The 7828-nt window shown below is 35.7% G+C and overlaps 1 non-coding gene across 1 annotated transcript; it reads left to right on the top strand.

The window, feature by feature from the left end:
* Window positions 435–506, top strand: TRNAW-CCA. The gene has a single exon. It is a non-coding gene; the product is annotated as a tRNA-Trp (tRNA).

The raw sequence follows: 7828 nt of genomic DNA, 5'->3' as shown, positions 1-7828 counted from the left end.
TGACTTTGGGTTGATTTAGAAAAACTAAGCTGACCCTCAGGTTCTTTAACCATCTGTGAAGACTAAGGAAATAAGTAGCATTATAAGTTATGGGGACAGTATCACCAAATTTTCATTGATTAATTCAATAAGCATTCATAGGGCATGAAGAATATAAAATTTCCTGCACTCAATGTTCCTATTATGTACTTAACTATATAAAAACTACAATTACAAAATGATAAATAGCAGTTGTATTAGCCAGGGTTCTCCAGAGAAATAGAACCAATAGGATATGTAAACATATATTAAAACGATTTATTTTAACTGTAGGAATTCTGCAAGTCTGCAATCTTTAGGGGATGCCAGCAGTTTAGAAACTCAGGCAGGCTTTTTATTTTACAGTCTTGTAAAATTCATTTCTTTTTTGGGAAAACTATCTTTGCTCTTGGGCTTCCCTGGTGGCTCAGAGGTTAAAGCGTCTGCCTCCAATGCAGGAGACCCAGGTTCAATCCCTGGGTTGGGACGATCCCCTAGAGAAGGAAATGGCAATCCACTCCAGTATTCTTGCCTGGAGAATCCCATGGACAGAGAAGCCTGGTAAGCTACAGTCCATGGGGTCGCAAAGAATCCGACACGACCGAGTGACTTCACTCACTCATCTTTGCTCTTAAGACCTTCAAGTGATTGGATGAGGCCCATTCAGATTATCAAGGGTATTCTCCTTAAAGTTTACCAATTCTATACTATACCAAATAACCTGACAGCAACATCTACACTAGTGCCTAGTTTGACCAAACAACTGAGCACCATAGCCTAGCTGCTGCTGCTGCTGTTAAGTCGCTTCAGTCGTGTCCAACTCTGTGCGACCCCAGAGACCATAACTTACCCATAATCATTATGGCAATTCAAGGTAATACACACTCCAAGTAAGTATTTCAGAGATATAGTATTTGATATTGCATCTCTTCATTGAATTTTCATCATATACAAATCCTCTCATCCTGCAGGATGACAAAAGAAGGCCTGAAAAGTGATGAACCTTGTGTCACAATGAGAAAGAATTAGTACCAACTAGAGAACCATTGAGCAGAGGACTCTGCCATTTAAGCAGCAAGTGCAAAATAGCTTCATTATTTCTACTGAAGTCTTTCTCATGGCATGGCAAAGACAATAACTGAGAAAATGACAATATTGTCTTTTAATGTATGGCAAAACCAATACAATATTGTAAAGTAATTAACCTCCAATTAAAATAAATAAATTTATATTTAAAAAAAAGTAGGCATCCTATCTTTTAGAAATGGAAGGCAGATACAGGAAATAGATTCAAGAAAAAGAAAAGCTGCCTTCAACACTAGATGCTGGCCTAATATCAGTACTATTAGCTGGACCTTGATGTTGCTAGAAAGTTACCTGGTACAGCTAGGTCTTGGTGTTCTTCTATGAACATAAATAATTTTACAGATCAACAACAGACAAGGGCCCTGTGATTGTGATGGACCAAGATATAAAGATTAATCTCTATACACGTCTAAATGTGAACATTGGCTAAACCACAAAAATAACCCAATACCCCCCTACCCTGGCTCATGAGTAACTGCTGCTTCTTTATGAATTGTAGCTTTAATCTTGCTCTTTTATTCGTTCCTTCTAGATAGGATCTCTTAAAATATTGAATCATGGAACTACCCATACTTCATGATAGCATCTAATCCAAAGCAAAGTCTAGCTTCTTTAAACTCTTCCCTAAACTATCGACCATGAGCCCAAATTCTACAATAAATTCTAATAACCTGTTACTGAGATGATACCCAGTACCCCACGGCATAGTGTCTCTCCTTACAAGAGCAATAAACTCTAATTATTCGACTACACATGCATGATCATGGACAAATACAAGCAAGCAAAAAGGAGACCAAGAAATACATGGATTAAAAATATGGCCTCTGGTAATGAAGAAGAATAACCATAATACTCATTCTACCAAATCAGTTGTCAACTTTTGTGTGTGTGTGTGTGTGTGTTTTTAATTTTTTTTAATTTTTAATTTTTTTTAAATTTTAAAATCTTTAATTCTTACATGCGTTCCCAAACATGAACCCCCCTCCCACCTCCCTCCCCACAACATCTCTCTGGGTCATCCCCATGCACCTGCCCCAAGCAAGCTGCACCCTACGTCAGACATGGACTGGCGATTCAATTCTTACATGACAGTATACATGTTAGAATTCCCATTCTCCCAAATCATCCCACCCTCTCCCTCTCCCTCTGAGTCCAAAAGTCTGGTATACACATCTGTGTCTTTTTTCCTGTCTTGCATACAGGGTCGTCATTGCCATCTTCCTAAATTCCATATATATGTGTTAGTATACTGTATTGGTGTTTTTCTTTCTGGCTTACTTCACTCTGTATAATTGGCTCCAGTTTCACCCATCTCATCAGAACTGATTCAAATGAATTCTTTTTAACGGCTGAGTAATACTCCATTGTGTATATGTACCACAGCTTTCTTATCCATTCATCTGCTGATGCACATCTAGGTTGTTTCCATGTCCTGGCTATTATAAACAGTGCTGCGATGAACATTGGGGTACATGTGTCTCTTTCAATTCTGGTTTCCTTGGTGTGTATGCCCAGAAGTGGGATTGCTGGGTCATAAGGTAGTTCTATTTGCAATTTTTTAAGGAATCTCCACACTGTTCTCCATAGTGGCTGTACTAGTTTGCATTACCACCAACAGTGTAGGAGGGTTCCCTTTTCTCCACACCCTCTCCAGCATTTATTGCTTGCAGATTTTTGGATCGCAGCCATTCTGACTGGTGTGAAGTGGTACCTCATTGTGGTTTTGATTTGCATTTCTCTAATAATGAGTGATGTTGAGCATCTTTTCATGTGTTTGTTAGCCATCCGTATGTCTTCTTTGGAGAAATGTCTATTTAGTTCTTTGGCCCATTTTTTGATTGGGTCATTTATTTTTCTGGAATTGAGCTGCAGAAGTTGCTTGTATATTTTTGAGATTAGTTGTTTGTCAGTTGTTTCATTTGCTATTATTTTCTCCCATTCAGAAGGCTGTCTTTTCACCTTGCTTATATTTTCCTTTGTTGTACAGAAGCTTTTAATTTTAATTAGGTCCCATTTGTTTATTTTTGCTTTTATTTCCAGAATTCTGGGAGGTGGATCATAGAGGATCCTGCTGTGATTTATGTCTGAGAGTGTTTTGCCTATGTTCTCCTCTAGGAGTTTTATAGTTTCTGATCTTACATTTAGATCTTTAATCCATTTTGAGTTTATTTTTGTGTACGGTGATAGAAAGTGATCTAGTTTCATTCTTTTACAAGCGGTTAACCAGTTTTCCCAGCACCACTTGTTAAAGAGATTATCTTTACTCCATCGTATATTCTTGCCTCCTTTGTCAAAGATAAGGTGTCCATATGTGTGTGGATTTATCTCTGGGCTTTCTATTTTGTTGCATTGATCTATATGTCTGTCTTTGTGCCAGTACCATACTGTCTTGATGACTGTGGCTTTGTAGTAGAGTCTGAAGTCAGGCAAGTTGATTCCTCCAGTTCCATTCTTCTTTCTCAAGATTGCTTTGGCTATTCGAGGTTTTTTGTATTTCCATACAAATCTTGAAATTATTTGTTCTAGTTCTGTGAAAAATGTGGCTGGTAGCTTGATAGGGATTGCATTGAATTTGTAAATTGCTTTGGGTAGTGTACTCATTTTCACTATATTGATTCTTCCGAACCATGAACATGGTATATTTCTCCATCTATTAGTGTCCTCTTTGATTTTTTTCATCACTGTTTTATAGTTTTCTATATATAGGTCTTTAGTTTCTTTAGGTAGATATATTCCTAAGTATTTTATTCTTTTCGTTGCAATGGTGAATGGAATTGTTTCCTTGATTTCTTTTTCTACTTTCTCATTATTCGTGTATAGGAATGCAAGGGATTTCTGTGTGTTGATTTTATATCCTGCAACTTTACTATATTCATTGATTAGCTCTAGTAATTTTCTGGTGGAGACTAATGAAAATGAAAACACAACAACCCAAAACCTGTGGGACACTATAAAAGCAGTGCTAAGAGGAAAGTTCATAGCAATACAGGCATACCTCAAGAAACAAGAAAAAAGTCAAATAAATAACCTAACTCTGCAACTAAAGCAACTAGAAAAGGAAGAGTTGGAGAACCCCAGAGTTAGTAGAAGGAAAGAAATCTTAAAAATTAGGGCAGAAATAAATGCAAAAGAAACAAAAGAGAGCATAGCAAAAATCAACAAAGCCAAAAGCTGGTTCTTTGAAAGGATAAATAAAATTAACAAACCATTAGCCAGACTCATCAAGAAACAAAGGGAGAAAAATCAAATCAATAAAATTAGAAATGAAAATGGAGAGATCACAACAGACAACACAGAAATACAAAGGATCATAAGAGACTACTATCAGCAGTTGTATGCCAATAAAATGGACAACGTGGAAGAAATGGACAAATTCTTAGAAAAGTACAATTTTCCAAAACTGAACCAGGAAGAAATAGAAAATCTTAACAGACCCATCACAAGCACGGAAATTGAAACTGTAATCAGAAATCTTCCAGCAAACAAAAGCCCAGGTCCAGACGGCTTCACAGCTGAATTCTACCAAAAATTTCGAGAAGAGCTAACACCTATCCTCCTCAAACTCTTTCAGAAAATTGCAGAGGAAGGTAAACTTCCAAACTCATTCTATGAGGCCACCATCACCCTAATACCAAAACCTGACAAAGATGTCACAAAAAAAGAAAACTACAGGCCAATATCACTGATGAACATAGATGCAAAAATCCTCAACAAAATTCTAGCAATCAGAATCCAACAACACATTAAAAAGATCATACACCATGACCAAGTGGGCTTTATCCCAGGGATGCAAGGATTCTTCAATATCCGCAAATCAATCAATGTAATTCACCACATTAACAAATTGAAAAATAAAAACCATATGATTATCTCAATAGATGCAGAGAAGGCCTTCGACAAAATTCAACATCCATTTATGATAAAAACTCTCCAGAAAGCAGGAATAGAAGGAACATACCTCAACATAATAAAAGCTATATATGACAAACCCACAGCAAACATTATCCTCAATGGTGAAAAATTGAAAGCATTTCCCCTAAAGTCAGGAACAAGACAAGGGTGTCCACTTTCACCGCTACTATTCAACATAGTTCTGGAAGTTTTGGCCACAGCAATCAGAGCAGAAAAAGAAATAAAAGGAATCCAAATTGGAAAAGAAGAAGTAAAACTCTCACTGTTTTGCAGATGACATGATCCTCTACATGGAAAACCCTAAAGACTCCACCAGAAAATTACTAGAGCTAATCAATGAATATAGTAAAGTTGCAGGATATAAAATCAGTTGTCAACTTAATGGATGAGTATAGTAACTCACAATATATAGAACCTTCACAAAAATGTTTAAAGTATACTTAAGTATAAAACTAACTACTTTTTCACCTGCAAAATGTCAATGAAATCATTTTGGGATTAACTTCATGAGAAAGTTTATACTATACAGGGGAACAAACCAAGTCATTTTGGCATAAAGGTTCATAGATAGAATATCTGCTTGTCATGAAATTACCAGAGTAGAAATTCTCTCAATATACCCATTTGGAAATCATTTTTCCTAAATGAAGCTACCCAATTTGAGAATTTTGATACTGTAAGCATCCATCTAAATATTTATTCCTGGCTATCCATCATCATTGATAATGCATCTATTTTGAGTGTAAAAGTTATTTCTAAAACATCTACTGTATTCTAAATGCATATTTGTACTACATTCATGACACTATACCAAGAAGAAAACTGAGCTCTGTTAATTTTTATAATACTTGAACTATTAATATTTCCATACAAAATGTAAGCTGTCATGCATGAATGGAGGTTAGACACAAACTGGTGTGTACTTGTCTGTATATGCCATCACAAGACTGACTTCTCTGCAGCATTTTCTTGTTTGAGATCACCCAGCTGCCTTGAATCCTCAGGCTCTACTCTGGGAAGAATAAAGGCACTGGATGAGGAACTCTAGCCTGATAGGTGGTGTAGAGATTTTGTAAATGTACTCAGAAGAATCAACCTCAAATGGTTCAATTTTAATGATGACTCATCATATCATTTGAAAAGATGAAGGAAACAAGGGAAGAGTCCTGGTCATGATTCTATGAGTTGGTTCAGAGTCATAGGATCAGATGGAGAAACACCAGGAAACCAAGAGCAACCTTCAGTGGCAGTGGCATTCACCCGCAGGGAAAGTTCTTCCTCATGAGAGAGTATGGGTGAAGAATGAGTTTGTGTAAAACAGTGCTGAATATTTCAGTCAGCTTTCTCCATAAGCATGCCTGGTGTATTAAAACTGTACATAATAATTTAGGTTCAAACAACATCTGAAAAGAAGTAATGCTGAGAAATTATGTAAAAATAATGAATGTGCAAAACTTCCCAGCATGTTATCCTTATTCAAAAAGACTTGAGCAAAAGATAAACCCTACAAATTTATTAACACAGTTTCATCTTTTAGCTAGAGTTCAATCCTAAATAGACTGTGGAAATTTGCAAGGGAAGAAAATATTTGAGTATAAAAAATATAGGAAACTTTAAAATCATGGAATAACTCTTAATGAATATCAGAAAGTTCCTGTTAAGAGAATCAATAAACATGCAGTATAACATCCCAGAGTACAAGTCGGTCTCAAAACAGGAGAACTCCTTCTACAGAGAAACTCTTGTGCATGTGATCAATGGTGCATATTGATTTTCTTCTGGTGTTATTTTCACTTGCTTTTCCTATCCTCTTTTTTTGTGGGGGAGAGTCTTCATACCCGCTCAGTGGCTTTTTTTCCTTTGTATTTATCAACCTTTTATTTTGTCAAGGAAAGATATTACAAAAAGACACTATAACATATTTTGTACAAGAAAGACCATTATGGTATCAAAAAAAGAAGGGTATAATCTCAGAATAAAGAACAGTTTCAAGTTAAGACATCATCATTGTCCTTATATTTCTTCTTTTGTCTCTCCTAAGTAACAAAACCTTTACCCTGGACTGGTTACTAGATGAGATGATCTCTCAGGTGTGTTTTGGATTCTACAATCTTGTTCAAATTCTATTATATACATATATATATATATATATATATATACACACACACACACACATTTCTAAATGTAAATACATTTTATATAATAGTATCCTTTAAATTTTAAATTTTCTATCTCTTACACTTGGATTATTGATATTTTCAAACAGGCTCCCTCCTCCCTATTTTATTAATTGAAATTCTTATGGATATTCAAATGCAGTTGTAATACAGTTCACATTTACTTATAAAAATATACAAATCCTATGTTTACTTTTCCCATGTATTTCCCTGAATTATAACAACATTTTGCAAAATATAAAAATATTGAATGGATATAATCCACACAATTTATTCTGATTTCCCTAGTTTTCCCTGCACTCACCTGTACACGTTAATATGTATGTGCATAGAGGAGGGGGCAGTGTGTAGTTCTATACAATACTATCACAATTGCATGTTCCTGTATCTACCACCCATAGTCAAGAACTGAAACAGTTCCATCACTACAAGAATCCCTTGAGTTGACTTTTTACAACCATATCTATCTCCCTATCACACTCCCTAACTTCAGCCCTGATCCCTAACCCCTAACAGTTTTCATCTCAAAATGTTATATAAATGGAATACAGAATTTAACTTTTGGGGTTGGTATATTTCACCTAGAATATTCCCTGAGTCACCCAAGTTTCTTTATCAGTTTGTTCCTTTTTATT

The sequence above is a fragment of the Capra hircus genome, chromosome 6, assembly GCF_001704415.2.
Source record: "Capra hircus breed San Clemente chromosome 6, ASM170441v1, whole genome shotgun sequence".
NCBI lineage: Eukaryota > Metazoa > Chordata > Mammalia > Artiodactyla > Bovidae > Capra > Capra hircus.
The sequence above is the reverse complement of the archived record's forward strand: the minus strand, read 5'-3'. Positions and strand labels throughout refer to the sequence as shown.